Source organism: Thermobia domestica, chromosome 18 (genome assembly GCF_964235325.1).
Source record: "Thermobia domestica chromosome 18, izTheDome1.hap1.1, whole genome shotgun sequence".
In the NCBI taxonomy this organism is placed as follows: Eukaryota; Metazoa; Arthropoda; class Insecta; order Zygentoma; family Lepismatidae; genus Thermobia; species Thermobia domestica.
The window spans coordinates 53,027,763-53,047,460 of NC_137471.1; the positions used below are offsets into that span (position 1 = coordinate 53,027,763).

The following is a 19,698-nucleotide window of genomic DNA, read 5'->3' on the forward strand; positions in this document are numbered from 1 at the left end:
TGAGTGATTCGTCGCATATCCGACCTGTGTGTTTTGGAGTACGGCTGGGATTAGTTAGATATTTCCTAACTGTTAATGTGATGAAAGCTGAAGTTCAGAAATCCCTTTTGTGCTGTCTCCGAGACTGAACTCGATTGATGTATGGCCTCCTTCTCTTGACGTTGAAAAATTTCCATCCACCCTTACTACGTTTTCTTGGCAAGGGACTTCGTCCTATATTACTCGTTGTCAGCTCAGCCTGCCTCTCCGGAATTTAATGTGTCTAACTGTAGTCGCTGTTGTGAGGATGAACATTGCAGTAGCTTTGTAGTGATTGTTGGTCTACCTGGTGAAGATAGCAGTGGAACGTATGCTTGCTGTTAACCAAGGAGGGGGTGTGATCAATCCACGCCGAGGTTATGGCTGTACACATGGTGAGCTGTTGGAGGAGTCGTCAGGACCGGTCACCACCCTGGAGTGCTGTTTCGTTTCCTCAGTGTCCCTATTCGTAAAGTGAAACCACGGTCGGGTGAGCTTGGTAACTGTCTACTAGGTAAATATGTCTATTTCTTTTTATTCCGTTTTGTGAAGAAACTGGTATCATCCGGGAAGTTGCGGAAGAAATTGTCCACCGTTTATAGTTGTCCAAATTGTTTTAAATATAACATTTAACGTCATATTAATGTCTTCGTGCGTTTATTATCTTACTACAGATTACTTATGAACAAACAATAATATACGTTCAATAATTCTCAGTTTTTCTTGGTGTATACATATATATATATATTATCCGAGTCAGTTTATAATGTCCATAATATTGTCCGAAATGAGTTTTGTCCGTAATATGTCCGAGTAAACGAGAGTGAGTCTCTATCCAGTAAGTTGAATCATACGCCAGCTGGGGTAGTCTGATATCAAAGCCGTTTCTCTCTTGCTCTGAATAAAAATCATCTCTTAGAGTTGTCTAGATGTATAATATATTACCAGCTGCCATCTAGCACATGTATGTTTGCAACAGGTATTCCGTATTGTCTATTCTCTCAGGCATTCTATTTGATAAATTAAGAATTGATTAGCGATGGCTAGTTTATGTCTGTCTAGCAGCGGGCATTCCGTATTGTTTACCAATAACTATATACATAAGTATATCTATATAATTTTCAATCTAAGCATTAAGTCGCCGCACCCTAAGTTTGCATTTTCGAGTTGTCCTGTTACGTTTGATTGTGATGTTGCTCACTAGATCAGTGAGGCACGTTAAGACGGTGGGTGTACGATACCACTCGTACTTCAATGCGGGAGTGTCAGAAGTCGAGTCTAATTTCACTGGCTGGTTTTGTGTTCCCCATAATGTACTACAGAGTTTAATGTTATTACCGCCGCTGCTAATAGTAAATGTTGAGGGAAATGCCCTCTTAGCAGTTGGATGCGGGTGAAGTGGAGAAGTTATGTACTAAAAGGGGGAAGGTTAATCGACGCAGCCGTAGGTCTCTTCTTTGCAATGAGATGTTCACGAGTGGTAATGTAATTGGTAATTTTCCTTTGGTGAAGCAGCCTACCAAGGACTTTGTGCTATTGTCTAGAAATGTAAACAACTCTCTTACTGTTAGTACAGTGCGGCTTAATTTATATTGTTATTTAGCTTTGAGTGGTGTTGGCGTTAAAAGGTTTGAGAAACTTAAACGGAATACAAAGATTTTTTTTTCCTGAATCTAGCTATCCACGATCATAAATGTCAATGAGAGTCTTTTGTTATACGTTTATTACAAGGAAAGTTAAATAAACAGAGATGCAAGATATATGGTGTTATCCTAAATGATTTTTTTTTTCTTTTCATTCTTTTCTCGTCTTTTCCTTAGCATTGACGACGCAAGTAGTGTACAAGAATCTGGAGTAAGTAGCGTTGTGTTTACTGGTCTATAAATTATAGTATAAGAAGGATTAACGGCGACCCAATGTTTTTTTTTTTCCTTCTTTTCCTTCGTTTCTCTAATGTCAGCTACGGATACAAACTTAAGGTAATATAAGACGCGAGGTAGCGCTTTTCAGGTTCCCATAGCCAGGAGTGGCGCTTCTCAATGTGCAGGGTCTTGGCAATAAGCTGGACTTTATGGATGTGTTAGTTGAGACAGTGTTGTCAACTGCACATGTTATTTGCATCACGGAGCATTGGTTAAGCTGTACTGATATTAAATCTGTAAAATTAAAAGGTTTTGATTTGGTAAGTCATTATTCAAGAGTTAACTTGATTCATGGAGGAGTTTGTATATTCGTTCATAATAAGTTAAATGCTGATGAAGTTGATGTATCGATGTTCAATCTGGAACTTCACTTTGAAGTAGTTGCAATAAGTCTTGCTCATAAAGTGTGTATATGTAGTATTTATAGATCTAATTCGGGTAACTTACGGGTATTTTTTAGAAATCTTGAACTTCTTCTTGACCATCTGTGCAAAAGATACAGTATTATCGTTTTGTGTGGTGACATAAATATGAATTGGATGGTTAACACTAAAGTTAAAACTGATTTACAAAACCTATTAACTTCATTTAATCTCAAAGCTATTGTTAATACGCCTACCAGATTTGGAAAATCAGCACTTGATCAAGTAATAGTAAGCAGAGAGTGTCATAACCACAAACTTGAAATATTCAACCCAGGTTATTCAGATCATGATGCGCAATTAGTTAGCTTATCGCTTCCATCAACTAACTTACAAGTGTTGCAAAATACTACCAGAATTGAAAAAAGGTCATTTTCACCGAGTAACATTAGTTACTTTTGTTATTTGTTGGCTCTTGAGACATGGGATGGAATCTATTCAGCTTCCACTATGGACGAAAAATTTAACTCCTTCTTAGATGTATACTTGCACTGTTTTAATGTAGCTTTTCCTCTCATGCCAATTAGTAAATGTAATAAAATTAAGAAGAGTTGGATTACAACTGGTATTCGTAATTCCAAACGAAATTTAATTAAGTATGCTAAACTGATTAATGATACAAATGTTTCTGATGTATTCAGAAATTACGTTAAAAAATATAAGATAACATATAAGAAAGTTATTAAGACAGCAACGCGAATGCATAATTCGAAAATGATTAATAACTCCAGAAATAAAATTAAAACTATGTGGAATATTATTCACCAGTCGGTAGGACTACATACAAAGAAGGGTAATATTGCTAATTTGAATCACGTCATTTTTGACAATAAAAGAATTACAAACCCTGCTGAAATTGCAAATAAATTTAATAATTATTTTATAACTTCTCCTTAGGTAGCTCTTGGTGCTCTATCCCACCAAGCTGGTACAAGTGGTTCTTCAAATATGCCTTCTTATCCAAAATGTATTTTTGTTACCCCGGTAACTATTGATGAAATATTAGCAATTATAGGAAAGATGAGAAATAGCAGTTCTGCAGGTCTTGATGAAGTACCGTCCACTATTATAAAACAATCTGCTTCGATAATTGCTCCTCACCTGACTCATGTAATAAATTTTTCCCTTCAATCAGGCATTTTCCCACAACGGTTAAAAGTGGCTAAAGTGATTCCCTTGTTCAAAAAAGGCAGTCGTTACGATATTAAGAATTATCGCCCTATCTCAGTTTTATCTGTATTTTCAAAAATTTTTGAAACGGTAATGTCAAATAGGATAAGGAATTACTTACGTTCCAATAATTTAATATCATTATCTCAACATGGGTTTTTAACTGGCAAATCTACTGATTCTGCGATTTTCGATTTTCTTAGTACTGTTATGCATGCAATAAATAATAAAAAATGGGCAATTGGACTCTTTGTTGATCTTACTAAAGCATTTGACACTGTAAATCATGATCTCTTACTCAAAAAATTAAGCTTTTATGGTATAAGAGGAACTGCCAATAAATGGATCGAGTCTTACTTGAAGGATAGGTATCAGATAGTTCAAATTATGAACGAAAATAATGGCGAAACGTGTAAGTTTAGTAGTTATAAAGGTACAATACTAACTGGTGTACCTCAAGGATCAGTGCTTGGTCCATTGCTCTTTCTTATTTACATCAATGATTTGACATATGAAATGTTGCCTAATAAATGTGTATTATTTGCTGATGACACCAATGTTATTATTACAGGTAACTCACGACATGATATTGAATATAATCTAAACACTGCGTTTTCACGATTAAGTAACTGGTTAAGTAACAATAAGTTAGTTCTAAACAATGATAAAACTTCCTTGCTAAATTTTTATTATCCTCTTCAAAATAAATTTATTCCTTACGTAATGGTAAATAACAAAAAAGTAGACTTTTCTATTTCAACTAAATTTCTTGGTGTCACCATAAGTTCGAAACTAACTTGGAATGAGCATATTTCTCAACTCAACAAAAAATTAAGTAGTATTTGTTTCGGCCTCCGAAGACTAAGAGGTAATGTCACAACAGAGGCCTTAGTTTCGGTGTACTATGCAAAATTCCATTCTTTAATAACTTACGGTATTATTTTTTGGGGTTATTCTACTGAATGTATTAGCACGTTTCGCTTACAAAAGAAAGCACTAAGGGTTGTGTTTGGATTGTCACCAAAATCTTCTTGCAAGCCCATCTTTCGAGGACAAAAAATATTACCATTACCTTGTGCGTATCTATATAAAGTTATCTTGTTTACCGTAAGTAACAAACACTTATTTATTGAAAACAGTAACGTCCATAAATACAATACTCGATTCGTTAATAATTTGCATGTTATCCCCCAAAATTTCTCGTTTTTTCAAAAAAGTGTATATATTAACTGTACAAAAATTTTCATTAAGTTACCTGACTTTCTAAAACAAAACAAATCATATTCTATGTTTAAATCGGATCTTCACGAGTTCTTAGTAGATAAATGTTACTACTCGGTAAATGAGTTTTTTGAAGATAATGTATAAATGTTTTTTTTCCTCTGATAATTATATTATGATTGTATAAGCTTATAAAAGTCATAGTTATGTATGTATTATTTTATCTAAGTTTTTTTCTATACCATATATGTAATTATTTTGTAATTTTGACAACTGTATGCGTGCTCGAGAATACTCTCATTTGTATGCAAAACAGGCAAATAAATAAATAAATAAATAAATGATATAGCTTCATGTATATACTATTATTTACAAACAGTAGGCTCGGAAGTGAATCATGTGATTTTGTACTCGGATTCGTGTTGTGGTCAAAACAGAAATTCAAACATGTGTGCAATGTTATCCTATGCAGTTAATACTATCGATATTATTTTGGTAACTGATCACAAATTCATGATTCCTGAACATTCACATTTAGAATGCGATTCAAATCAAGCGTGAAAAAAAAAACGCCGATATTGAATTACACATTCTACAAGATTGGTTTCAATTTGTGAAATCTGTTCGTGAGAAAAAGAACTTCAAAGTATTTGAAATGAATCGAGAAAATTTATTTAATTTTCCCGAGCTTTTCTCCAAGGAATTGGTTCGAAGATCCAAAGATAATATCGGACAAGAAATAAAATAGCTCCAGATTTGCTGGATGCAGTACAAGAAGTCGGCTCCATTTGGCTTTATTCTCATCAAGGATTCTGTGGATGAAACTGATCCTTTCCGAGAAATAGATCTGAGGAGAAACAAGTTCTTAAGTTGACATAACCACAGCAACAGGACATGACGTCACTTAATGTCGTCACTACCCTGGAGCACTTAATGCGCAGTGTATCCATAAGCAAGGCAGCTCTGTTGACAGTATTAATGCTGAGATAATATGCCAAGGTGGATTATAATTTAAGACATACCTGGAATTTGTTCGTGTACTGGTGGACAATAAAAAACACATTATGTTGTTACAGCTGTTGTGTGAGTTGCGTTTTACATTCAACAAACGAACAAGATTATACGCAAACAATGCACTGAATAATGCGTAAATAATTGCGGCTTGTCCCATCAAAGGCGGGAAGAACGCCGGGATTTTTTTAAAAATCTCATTTCGTGCTGCGCACTGATACGTGTATCAAGATTGAAATTTCAGGTTTCCTCAAGTTATGTTCTATTTTATAAGTGTACTGACATTCATGATATATCAATATATTTTAGCACCAAGTGAACTCTTGTAGGTTTAGTAAGTGTTTTGGAATGGTAGAAACGGGATTAAGAATACGTGGACATTTTTAAAAGTACAATTTACAGGTAAAAGGTGTTAATTCAGAACAAAATACAAATGTTTAGGAAATTTATTTATGAAGGCGCAGAATATGTAAGTCATCTGTGAACATAGATACAGCAATAAGATGTTGCTTTAATTCTATGAAACTCTCCATGAGGGCGTTATTCCAGGGCTGCAAACTAATGTACAAGGGACTTGAAATATGACTATTTCGCTGCCTGAACCTATCCTAACCTAACCCGAATTACTGCTACTCTACTACTACTAGTATACTATTATTACTACTACTACTCAACTATTACCATTACTGTCTTACTATACTACTACTGCAACTAGCCTATTATTATACTATCATTGCTACTACCAGAGCTGAAACCAGCTACAAAGGTTTGGAAGGACCGTGAATATGTTACGGGGGGGCCAAGTCTTTAAAATTATCTTATAAATATCTAAATTGTGTTTTTTGTATTAATAATAAAATTTTGTATTGAAGTCTGGAGGGGCCACAAAAAGCTTAGAGGGATCTACTACGATACTATCATTACTACTATTACTACTACTAAGTGTGCACCCTCCCGGCATGTAATTTTTGAACAGTTATCTCTTGTAGCGCCCCTGAATTTTACCTGTTCCTGGTGGATCACTGGCATGCGCCAACACATGTACAGTCTAGAAGGCGTGATGACACTATTTTCATCGAGAAATGTGGGTTTCAAACTAATATGAATTTGTCCACGTATTATTGATCTGAACTGCGGAAACTGCTCTTTCCCAATTTAAGGATGCACATTAACACTGATGTAATAAAGTAATTATGCAGCCTATACCTAAGCTACACGAGGTTTACGTTTACGCACCCACCGTTTCAACTTTGAAGTATTTCGTTTTATTAGCTTATTGACGTCGACCATACCCTAGACGCCGCATGGACAAAGTCGCACATAGTACGAACTTTTCGCAAAATCAAAGTAGGCGAATCACTTATCGACAATTTTCGCATTTATTACTTCCTTAAAATGGGGAGGTCCTTAAGTGACATAAATTCCCGCCTATATCTGTGTGCGTTGTGGATTACACGCACAAAATTTAATGGATTTATCAAGAAATACTGAACCCACAAGTTCAGCACCCACATAATTGCATTACTTATGAACAAGGGCGCCCATCAAGGGGGCAAGATGGGGCGCTCGCCCTTAAGAGGAAATTTTACATGGGAATACTGAAAACCCAATAGAATTTTTACATTACTTACAGCAAAATTTGAAACTATATTTGAAACGTCTCTTATACTTCCCCCCCTTGGAAACCACAACATGGGCGCCCTTGCTTATGAACTGCACACTAAGAAAAATCCGTTCTCCGGACAGCGATATATCGTACAAATGTACAAAATCCTCTTGCTTACTACAGAAATTAGTATGGAGCATATGCTACATACGCACTGCCCTTAGGTGTTACATCATGCCATTGCAGGATGTCTGACATCTAAGAGTTTTCCGTATATCACCTATGTTACATTCTGCAGCCATATTCTATTCTACTATGGACATTCTGCGTCGATTTGTATGTGAGATCCTGACCGCCTATATTGCTTCATACGGAAAGTACGTATAGATGGAACACTTATACGGAAAGTATTATAAAACATGCGTTTTCAGTTATACCTTTGCTGTACGTTAAGTCCAAAAACTACAGGAATTACGCATGTGACCTACCGTTTGGAGTACGCTACTTACAATTTTTTTTTCTCAGTATGTGCTTTGAAAACTAGCCATATGTCGGATTACTGGGAGAAAGCATTTTTTGTTGAAAATCATTGCTGTTTTCTTAAATGTTTTTTAGGTTAATCTACCTAAAGCCAAACATACCACTAACTAAAGAGTTTCAGACAGTATTGCTGAGCATGAGTAGTCGCTAATGGTCCTGGGCTCGATTCCCGGCAGGGTCAGTCGGTCGAAAAGGTGTAACAGCTTTTTCAGGCTAGCTATCCTAAATGAGTTTTTTCCTGGGATTTCCTCATTCACACCAGGTAAATGCCGGGATGGTATCTAATTTACAGACCTCAGGCCGCTTCTTTCCTTATCCGTTCCTTATATCCCTCCCCCGTACCGTGATTGTGTGCTCGCCGAGGATGTCATCCCTCCAACCTGAGGTGCTTAAGGGCATAGATGCCGGTAATGGCCATGACTTGTATCAATAAATAAATAAATAAATAAATATTGACGAACGAGCTCTAGCAAGCAAAGTCGGGTTAGAACGCCGCAATGCACGTTATATTTGTCCATTCTAATTAATAGCAAATAGTAATTGCAAAATTTTCCATTCAGCACACGGCATTTCCAGTCTACTCAGTTCACAAATTACTCACATATCAATATCAATTATCTTTCCGCAACATGAACTCATCCCACCTATAAACATTGTGTTTTTACGTAGTTTTGGTCCCCCGTAATCCTACAGAACCCAACAAACATATTACATACTTCTTTCTTAAATTTTGCAAATTCAAACTCATAAAATAGTACAGCACCATCGTTTTCTACATACAGTAAATGTTATATAATTTTTAAAAATTAGTAGTACAGTCCTCTTTCACACACAGTCATTCATTTTAATCATAAATTACTGTTTTTATGTTTATGTATTCTACACCTGCATCCACTTATCCAGCGCCGTAACTTAGATTGTTTTCTTGGGAGGGGGTAAGCAATAATACGCGTATTTGGTGCTCCTAGAAAAAAGTTTTCTCTAATCTTGGGCTCCCTCTTTCCATCTTTCTCTTACTCTTTATGGGCCCGGGTCGTTAGTTAGGGCCTACACCTTTGATCCCGTTCCATACATGACAAATGAATTAAGGGGGCAATATTGACAAATATCAAAGCCATACGAATAAACATTACTTCTAGGGCCCCTAATAGAAACTTTTTTATTAAAATTGGCCCACGACTCATTTTTGTTTTATTTACCTTTTATGTGTTGTTTTGTTTTTGTAATATAGTGGACATATTCGATGCTTCATTTATAATTTCATGTTCGTACCGTATACGGAGTAAAAAAATGTCTTAAAATGGGTCCCCTCGAACGGCGGGGAGCTTCCTTGGAGAAGCATTTGCCCTCTCCCTCCTCAAGTTACGACCCTGTCACTTATCACATAGGCTGGTAGCCAGCCCAAAAATCTAGGAGAAGCCCGGTAGAAGTTTGAGAGGGACTCCCGATCCAAACGTATTATAGTTAATCATCATATTACAGCTCAGCGTACAAATTTTCGACTAGAAATTGGCGACTAGAAATTTAGAGCTGGTGACCAGTGTTCAGTGGGAATGGTTTCTGCCTGAACTCACAGGGCAGCGCATTTTCTGTTTCGTAAGAAAATAATTGTCATTGAGTGAGAGAAAACACGGAATGTGAAGTCTTTCTTTGTCAAACCAAAAGCCGTTTGGAGGGGGGGGGGTCTCAATTTGTACGTGAGAGATACTGGCGACCATTATTTTTGGGTTGGCGAGTGTGTCTGACTTTGAAATTTTACACCCTGTTATAGTTCATTTGCAAGCGTACTGTGAAAATTTTAGGGGAACAGTACCGTAAAAATTTAGAGGGGCCCGCCCCCTAGACCCCATGGATAACGGCCTGTCACATATTAATATGATGTAGACCTATCATTATTTTTTATATCAATTATATATTGTGGATCTAAAAATTTTTTGTGGCAACAAATCTTTCGCGGAGCACATCATCAAATATCGCGTGTGGAAATGCTATGTTTTCATACAAATATACAAATATCTCTCTAAGTATATTACTTCATTAACAGATAATCATTTTTAAACATATTTTCTTTACCGGTCTGTTACTCTAGTATAAAATTAACAAGTTGACACCAGATCAGTTGCAAACACTGCTCAACTTACTATCACATTTAATGACGTCATATCGTGTGGTGCTCTGGTTTTGTCAACTTAAGATCTCCCGTTTGTTATATCACGTACCCTTACCAGTATCATTGAAGAAAAAACAAGACCTCCTGAGTCTTCTTCCTCTATTGGATCCTGTGTATCAGTCCTTTTACCAGATCCTTAAGACTGATTCCTATCAAAAGAATGTATTGCGAGAAGTGTGCAGTACAGATGAAGAGGAAAACTAAAGTTCAAGTGTGGCTTGAATTGAATTACTGTTAGTAGAGAGAAAAGGGTAGTTATCATAGGATTAAGAACTTTTTACTTTAATATGTAATAATAGTATTATATCATCATTGTATTTGAATTATTTTTGTAAAGTTTATTTCTGCATCTTTTATTTTATAAAGTTGAGCTTATATAAAACTCACTTGATGATAAAGCATAACAAATCGTTATATCTTGTTTTCAAGAGTGTACTAAGAATTACTAAAATAAAATATTGAATGGTATAAACTTATTTCGTGTAAAAGAAATTAAAAACTGAGCATATTATGTAAATTTAGTTTTGTCATATCATATATATTAGTGACAAGATTTATTTAAAGTGTTACGAAATAAGTTTGGCATAACTTGACATGTAACATACTCCTCGTTTCTTTAAAGAAACTTAAAAATGTATCAAAATATTTGTATTTGTAATAAAATCTAACCCATATGATATTGGAATATTAACCCTTTTAAATTATGATGGTACAACACCTGTGCCATGGTGTCGACCTTCGAAATTTGCTTTATAAGTGTCTAGTAAAGCTTTTTAGACCGGGTTTTTTGCATTTATTCAGTGGGTGGTACCGTTTGAAAGACCGTGGCAAAGAAAACGAGGTATAATTTATTTTCCCATAATGAACAGTCTTGATGATGATGATGATACTATAGAAATTCATTAAAAAGGTATTATCAAGGGAAAAATATGTAAATCGGCTGTAGCATCAAAGCTATTCATCCAAGGGCCACTCTTTGTATCTCATTCTTTTCACCATAAAGTAAAGTTTTTTTTAGTAGCATTCGCGTGATCGTATCCTATACCAAAGGGGAGATATTCGCGATAAAAAAGGGATTTTTTAAAAAAGAAAATCTCTTTTTCCCACTTTGAGCAGAATTTTTCCGCATTTGGTACGCTTTAGGGAAATTTTACGGACGCAGTTGGATATACTGATTTACTAGAAACAAAACTTCCGAAGAGAAGGAAGGAAAATACCTTGAACCTGAACCTGAAAACGGGGCATGAACCATGAACCTACAATAAATAGTCTTGAAGCTATAGACGATTGAGTGAAATTCTACAAAATACCTAAAAAAAAGCCATAATTTAAAAGAGTTAAAGCATAACTTTTCTTTACTGATTTTCTATTACAATTCAAACTATTCAAAACGCTCTCCTATAAAATCGTATTTTGTGACATATCAGCTTACGCCTTGAGACTACAGAATTATTTCATTATCATTCATTTGTCCTAATCGTCCGTCCGCGATAAGCTAAATGGCATTATAGTGGGACGTTAAGCTGAAAGAATTATTCATTTTCATTTTATAAATCTATGTTTTCTTAAACTTTTTTTTGCATTGTGTTCTTTTAAATTATAATAGATTTTAAAAATAGAAGTCCCACTTTTTCCAATTTCGTTTTGTTTTATTATTATTATTATTATTATTATTATTATTATTATTATTATTATTATTATTATTATTATTATTATTATTATTATTATTATTATTATTATTATTATTTTCGATAAGGAATCTGGTGGAATTCTGTATTGTCTTTCTGGCAGCACTGGGATCATTCGTTTAAGAAAAAGAGGAAGAGGAAAATATGGGGATGTGAGTGTTAATGTGCGGAATTCAAGATATAAATTATTACTTTGCTTTGAACACGCTGTAAAAGTTTGCAATCATTATAATAATGAAAAATAATGTCTTTCTGCAGGTAATAAATTACGTATTAAATTATTATTACTATCTGCGTCTTTTATACTCCGCCTTGAAAATCATTTTGTAAGTCCATCCATTGGTTTTCAGCCGGTGAATCGCAATACTGGTGTTACGGAGTCCCATAAGGTGGTTGTGAAATTTTAGAATTGAAAAATCATGATAATTTAATAGTTAGTTAAGGGACAGTTTTAGAAAATTGCATGCCTGTCTGCTGCAATGCCGGACAGTTTTAGAAACTTTATCGGCCTATGTTCTAGCAGAAGGGATCCAGCTTTTTTTTTTCTAAATTTTTTTTTACAATGTTAATTTGTGTTCACATTAGGTTAGCTTAGGTTGCGGTAGGTGAGTTTATGTTATGTTAGTCCAAAGGTCCATCATAATTTTCAAAAAAAAAAAAAAAAAAAAAAAAAATCGCATATTTCTAATAATAATTGGTTTAGGTTACACTTAGTTACGTTATGTTAAGTCTAAGTACTTGTATCATGCATTTCTCCTGTAAATTTTGTTTTTTACGTGCTTCAGGACCCCTTCTGTTAAATATACTCCAATTTATCAAATGAATTGGAGAATTTATTTTGGTTGTGAGGTAGAGTGAAAGTCAGGTGAGGGGACTAGTTAAGAAAACACTTATTGTTTTGATGTAAGCGGCATTATATATAGAGGTAGGAGGGACTATTTAGCAGAGAGGTATACTTGTTCTGATTTATGGGAAGGGCAGTGTGGAAATGGTGCATAAATAACAAGTTTGGGCATATGTCGGACAGATGGGGGCCAGCATTTATTACCTACACAAATCAAGAGTGACTGATTTAGCAATAATTTTCCATATACAACCTTGAATACCAATTTATACAAATAGTCAGTAGCGGATTTAGAAAAGTACTTTGAAAGGGGTTTCTCTGATTGTGTCGTTTTCTAAAATGTCCTAATTTTATTTGGGAGGTGCTTCAAGTTTATGAGTACAGGCATAACTAACATTTCGTTTCGGATAATAGCATACATGAAAACCCCCTGATCTGCGTTTCTTCTGTGTTTTATTACCACTTCTACATGAAATACCATAAATTTTCTACGTAGTGCAATAAATAGTAAGAAGTATCCATGTTCACAAGACATGCGATATGCGTTAAATTCTCACCCCCCCCCCGCACACACACATACTCATAGATAAAGTACAAGGGCACTACACATGCAGATATAAAGTACAGGTACGTTCTTTTTTTATTTTCGTATCAGTCGATAAGAAAATAAAAGTCACTTTGTTACCCCCTTTGTTAGTTCGTACATACTCAATGAATAATCCCTAAAAGTATGAGCGTCCTGCTCGTTCGGGAACTGATGCAGCTTCATCTATACTATATCCCCAAGTAGTAGTAGTGGGAGGAGGAGGAGGAGTGAAACAGGTTAAAAGACCCGCTGCGGTTGGTTGGATTCTATTCGACACTTAAGTCTGGTCCCCATCTGTCTGACATAACACCAAGATCATTACATATCATATTTCAGTTTTATCGAGTTTTACAAAAATGAGGAGTATCTGTTGTTGAAATTGTGTGAAAGGCATGGTCTACGAAATAGGTGAATAGTTTGTCGTACTGTAAGTGTAGAAACGAATTGGAACTACAGAAAAGAATATCTAATCAAATCTTAATCTGATCTAACCTACTTTAGTACTTTTTGGATGGCATTTTGAATCTCCCTCGAAACTGTTCTACACAGAAGCCACGCATTGTATGATATATAAAATGTTTCTTCACTATAGTTTATGCGTCTATCCACCGCCGCTGACGTGCCTGCGTCCTACGGACGCAACCCCTCGCTGCCGCTCGGCGTACCCTGCTGCGCTCCTGCCCTGACTCGATTAAGTAGCGTTCATGCTTTTTAGTGGCTACGTAGTACAAGTCAGTTCGTGTTCTTTGCATTGGTTTTTATACTATACGTCCACACTGTATTTCGAACAATAGTCACTACCAAGTGTGCCTGGGTGAGAGTCTAATATTTTGTGGAAGAAACTAAATAATATTCCATTTTTTTCGGTTTTCGTCTGGTCGGGCGATACAGCAGTAATGCCTTAGTTAGAATCGAGATAGACTGTGCCAGTCAACTTCTCCAGCGGCACTAATAGTGCTCAGTGCTTTATAGAGTCATTATAATAACTAAGAGTTTTATTATTATTATTATTATTATTATTATTATTATTATTATTATTGTTAATAATAAAAATATCAAAAGTGAGTGTCACGATGTCCTGGACGTCCAGTGAAGCGTGCAGATTGATTATACAAATCCATACATAAATTCATTACATATATAGTTCTTTCTCTCTACATTCACTTTTTCTACCTTCAGCAACCATTTTTGAGGTGGGCACTTGCATTCTCCCGTACAGATTTTTTGTGGCCGCGGTGGCTCAGTGGTAGATTGTTCACCTCTGGTGCTTGGGGTCCCGGGTTCAATCCCAGCCCCCGCCAAGTGAACATTGTGGTGGACAAACACCGTGTGCGTGGGTTTTCTCGGGGTTCTCCCGTTTCCTCCCACTTTCTTCATTCCACCATTTCATTCATTACTCATTATCACCGTCTCCTTTAGCCTAACCGGCATAAGCGTGGGACGTAAAACTCAAAATTTCATTTCATTTCATTTCGAAGGTTTCATTTCATTTTTTCCTGTACAGATTCACTTTAAGAGGTGTTGTTCAAAACCACAAACCACCTCTGCTAGATGGCCATTAAGGAACACGAATGCTATCCAACTTAGTCAAAGCAGGAGCGCAGCAATGGGGCCCGAGTGTTAGCGAGGGGGTTCGTCCGTAGGGAGCAGGCGCGCCAGTGATATTGGGTATACGCGTAAACGAGGATTGTAGAAAACCACTGCGTTGACGATACAAAGATATCTGACACTTTTACACTTTCACTTACAAACCTGAAAAAAGAAAAGAAACTTACCTTTTACTGTTTTTCACATCTTACCACTCCATTTGCGCTGCAACTTCAGAAATTTGTAAGAACTTCACCAACATTCAATGGTTCCGCTTCTTAGCTTTTCACCTTCGTATACCCTGATTTACCTTCCTTTATACACTGTGACCAATGGTTACATAAAGGAGAATGTGAACATTTTACATTTAAATTTCTGTTTTTCTACGTACGAATCCGTGTCGGACGTAACAACACTACGTACTTCAATTATTCACATACTGGTGTATTAACTGTTGTTAATGATTTATTCTGTAAATTTTAGAGATGGTCCATTTGTCACTACTTACCTTATGGACGAATTCGTGCATACCAGGTTCGACTTTCATTAATGTAGTTTCACATATATACGCATTTCACAGGTAGGAAAACGGCATATTTTTACTAGATACTACTCTATTAAGGTGTTATTCTTCATTTCTTCCGTAAATTTTACAAAAACAGGATCCGTATAATTAATTTGCACCCAGTAAAGAGTGTCGTCAGTCAATAAAGATTGAGAAATTCACTGAGTGAAACTCAGAATTCAGTGCAACAGCGGGACTCACATTTCTTGGTAGATATATATATATATATATATATATATATATATATATATATATATATATATATATATATATATATATATATATATATTCTTTTCAAAAATAAATTATGTCTACAAATTGATAATATGCTTACGAACTGATGTACCAGAAAAAGATTATTCGTGGCGAAAACACGCATCAACCTATGATTCTCTTCTTTGTAACCGTAACCGAGGATTCACGTTCATCTTCTGGATTCTTAGTTTCTTACAGGTGTGTACAGATATATGAGCCATTGAAATTATATCTACTTACATATATGAGAAAATGAAAGGAAGAAAGAAAGAAACGACCAAGTGGAAAAGGCACGCACCAACCTGTGCGAAGTGCTCACTACAAGCTAAAATTGTCACAACGACTCATGAAGCTTGACGTAGATCTATTGATTTTACCATCCAATAGAACGCGATGGAGCCTTCCGATCGTCAGCTCGCACCCATGATATTTTGTCAGTGTCGTCTCTCGCGCTACACGACAAACGTCTCCTGAGAGTACAGGATTGTCGGATTGCCACCAAGTTCCGTTTTTTTTTTAAATATATATATATATTTTTTTATATTTCCGTAGTTACTATTGGTGTCATTGTTACCGTTTAATTAGAATAATTGTTATAGTGGTTATTGTTGTGCAGTGTTATCATTGATGAATCAAGGGCTTTTTTGTGCATTTATGTATATGTGATACACATCTATACTCTTATACACGTACTTGTTATTACATTCGTTTATTCCCTTTTTAACCTTGTATTCGTGTTCAGATCTTGAGATATGCAATATAAGTGACATGAACTCCTCTAATCAACATAACACAGTACGGGAACATTTGGCGTGGGAGACACGGGTTCGATTCCCGGCGAGAGTTTATGTGATTCGGATCCCATGTTAAACTGTAGGTTCACGTTTCATATAGCCTCGCTACTGAATAGGACGCTAAACTCAAAAATCAAAATCAACTAAGTGCAGGAGAGAACAGCAGAAGATTGTGGCGTAGGCAGGAGCTCTGTTCAACAAATAGCTGGAGAGGCAAAGGGAGAGCAAATTTAAGCAGGTAAAACATTCTTCGTTTCTCGAAGGAAACGAATAAACAGAAGACTAGTTATCGCTGATATGGATGATTTTGATAAAAATGTTCTCAGGAGGAGAATATTCCACTAATATGAGAATGGTCAGTATCTCACAGTGGATAAACTTCTTCATGATATGAGGAGTGAAATTAAGGAGAAAGCAACATCGTACGTTTCATTTCGAAATCAATGAGTTTCCATTATAATCTGGGGACAATGGTCAAAAAAACATTTTCCGTGGGATATATTATGAAACAAGTGTGAGATGGCTCAATCTCTTCGTCTTCATGAACAGAATAAGAATTTGCATGGTGATAACCTGGCATTCTGTGCAGAGCAGATATTCAATAAAAACAAAATGACGGAAAGTAGCCTTCCGAAGCCCCTGCGTCTAACCTTAAAACCCTTATGTTTCACTATCTAATTAAACTAGGAAAATTATTCTTATGTCGTTGCATTTCTGAATGAAGGAACCTGCCAGTGATATGTATTTTACTGATGTCGGGGGTTTTGAAGGAGGAGGGGGAAGGTAAATTTGTCCCTTTCTTCCTGTTTTTGCCCCTTCCGCATTTAAAGGTGGGGCTATAATCCCCAAAAGGCATAGAATGATACAACAGGGTATCTATCGGTCACGAAAGTCACGAAAAAGTCACGAAATTTAGCTTTTGGGTCACGATTTTTTTAAACTGTACAAATGTAAGTACAGATTGAAAAATTTTGTTCTATAAAATGTCAAATTTCACTACCAAAAATGTCTATTGTCGGCTTTAGACGCTGCCAAATCGCAAGCAAAGTACGTTTCTATCGCATGGAGGAAAATTCGGCCTAATTTGCACCCAAATTCGCTCTTGAAAATATTAGGAAATTTTATGATTTGGTAAAGAAAAGGTCACGAAAAAGTCACGAAATTTCATTTTGGAATTTTAGTAGACACCCTGTACAAATTGGTATAAAAAATGAGAATCTGTGTTGCATTAGCTTTCCAACGATGTATCATTGATGACGCTGGTAGTGCTAGGAATTTTATTTCTTGCACTAGAGAAGCATCATAAGGAACGATTCAAGATAGTATCGATTATGAACTTTTTTCAGTTTGTATTGTATCGTTGAAATAACAATAACATCAATAATAATAATAATAATAGCTGCAATGTTATGGTGATTTGAGTAAATTGACATCGGGTTGTGACGGTAGTGTGTTTTCCATATGAGTCAATATGCCATGTTCTCAACCTACAAACTGGATTACAAGTTATGCACAACCAAAAATCATTAGTTACATTGCAGAGCGACGACCATTTATTCATCTATGAATCAGAGCTTAGAGAGTTTGCTTGGCTGCTGATGCGTAAAGCCTGTATCTTAAATACAGATATTTCAAATTCAGTGCCTTCTCCTATTTGGACGAGATTCATGTCCAGCATAGGAGAGGCAAACCCTATACATATTACAAAGGTCTCTTCCTTGCCAGTAATTCCTGTAGCACCAACAGACCGGATAATACAATTAACATTCATGAAACATTTTGAAAAGCTTACCAAATTTGTGAACTATGATGAAAATATGAAAGTTGTGGTAACTGTTGGCATGGCTTTATATAAGCCACTTATGCAGCTTGAAATGGCTAATATTGTTGGTAATGGAAAGTGGTTTTTAAAACCTGTTGAACTACATACAATTATTGCTCAACTGCGAACCATGGGAGCATACATTAAAGGCAGTGGAATTCCAGAGTTTTGGGTGGAAAGTGATATATATGGACCTGCAGTCACAAGACTTGAAGGAAAACATATTCGCCATGGAATAAAAGCACATTTTAACACAATATCGGCAATATCAATCTTGTTTATGAGTGAGTTTGAAAATGAATATTCTGGTGTGCTTCAAGAAGCTAATCAATCTGTCAATGAATAGCTGATTTTCTCAGAGATAGACAATAAACTGAAACATTGCAATGTTATCGCAATTTCAAAAGAAAAGAAAATACTAGAAAAGCTCAAAGCCTTTTCAGAAAATGGGAGAAACATTGCCACAGGTGTTTTAAGTTTGCACGCATATATATGGATATGCTTCAAACAATGTTACACTTTGTGAAACCAGTACGATACGGAAACAGGAGTTTAGCACTTGTATCACAAAAGAACTTCCTAAAATATTTCTTTTGTATGGATTGACAAAACTATGCAATGATGATGTCACTGTTCTTGTGTGAAATTGATTACTTAAAGAAAACTGGAAATTAACATGGGATGAACTAAAGAGTAGAAATTGGGCGGTAAACAAAAACTGTATTTCTTTTACATGACTTGGGGCATATGAGGCTTTGGAACATATAAACAATGTTTTGGAACATATAAGAATGAAAATGCAAGGTGGTTTCACTGAAATTTCTCTAAATGAAGCAGCAAGGATTAGATTTTTTTTTGGCAGATCCTGAGTTGACTCCAGTAGCAGAGAAGTTCGAGAATATTGCTGGACTATCACATTCAGAAGGAGAGGTCAACATGAATGTTCTGTGGAGCTTAGAAGGAGACAAGAAGATAAGATTAAAAAGCTAGTAAGTACACTGAAATCAATGACAAATCATTTTAAACTAAAGAATGGAAATTTTATACATCTTATCAGAGGAAGAGTCTTCACGAAAGATGCAGATAAAGACATGATCATAATAAAAGAAATGAGACCAGTTGAGAGCAATTTTTATGAAAAAATGAATTTCAAATAAATCTAATATTTCTGGTCAAAGATGTAGAAAATAAACGTCAAAACATGCAAAACTGTTTCTGAAAAGGCACAGGTGTCTCTAAATGGTAAATTAGTAGAACTTAACTCAAAGACGTCTCTGTTTTGAAGACACTTTAGCATCAAAATCAAAGCTTGGTATTGATGTTAAATCTTGCTTAAGCCAATATGAATTTTCAGTTATACCCAAGGCACTTTTCTCTGCGGATGGTAAGATGCATCATTGTCAAAGCATAAGCTAGGAACAATTTTGGAAGAATTACCAAGTGTCAGAGTTGTTATCAAAAAACAGTATTCCGCGCA

At 35.6% G+C, this 19,698-nt stretch overlaps 1 protein-coding gene across 6 annotated transcripts in view; it reads left to right on the plus strand.

The window, feature by feature from the left end:
* The first annotated feature begins 11,847 nt into the window (after positions 1–11,847).
* Positions 11,848–19,698, plus strand: part of LOC145675546 (glomulin) — a 46,925-nt gene continuing 39,074 nt past the window's right edge. For 2 of the 6 annotated variants that reach the window (XR_014129148.1, XR_014129149.1), the window contains exon 1: positions 11,848–12,026. The gene's annotated coding sequence lies outside the window, so the exon portion shown is untranslated. Of the gene's footprint in view, positions 12,027–12,137; positions 12,158–19,059; positions 19,211–19,698 lie in introns of those variants that run through there. The other 4 variants (XM_081746048.1, XM_081746046.1, XM_081746049.1 and 1 more) reach the window with 4 other exon arrangements.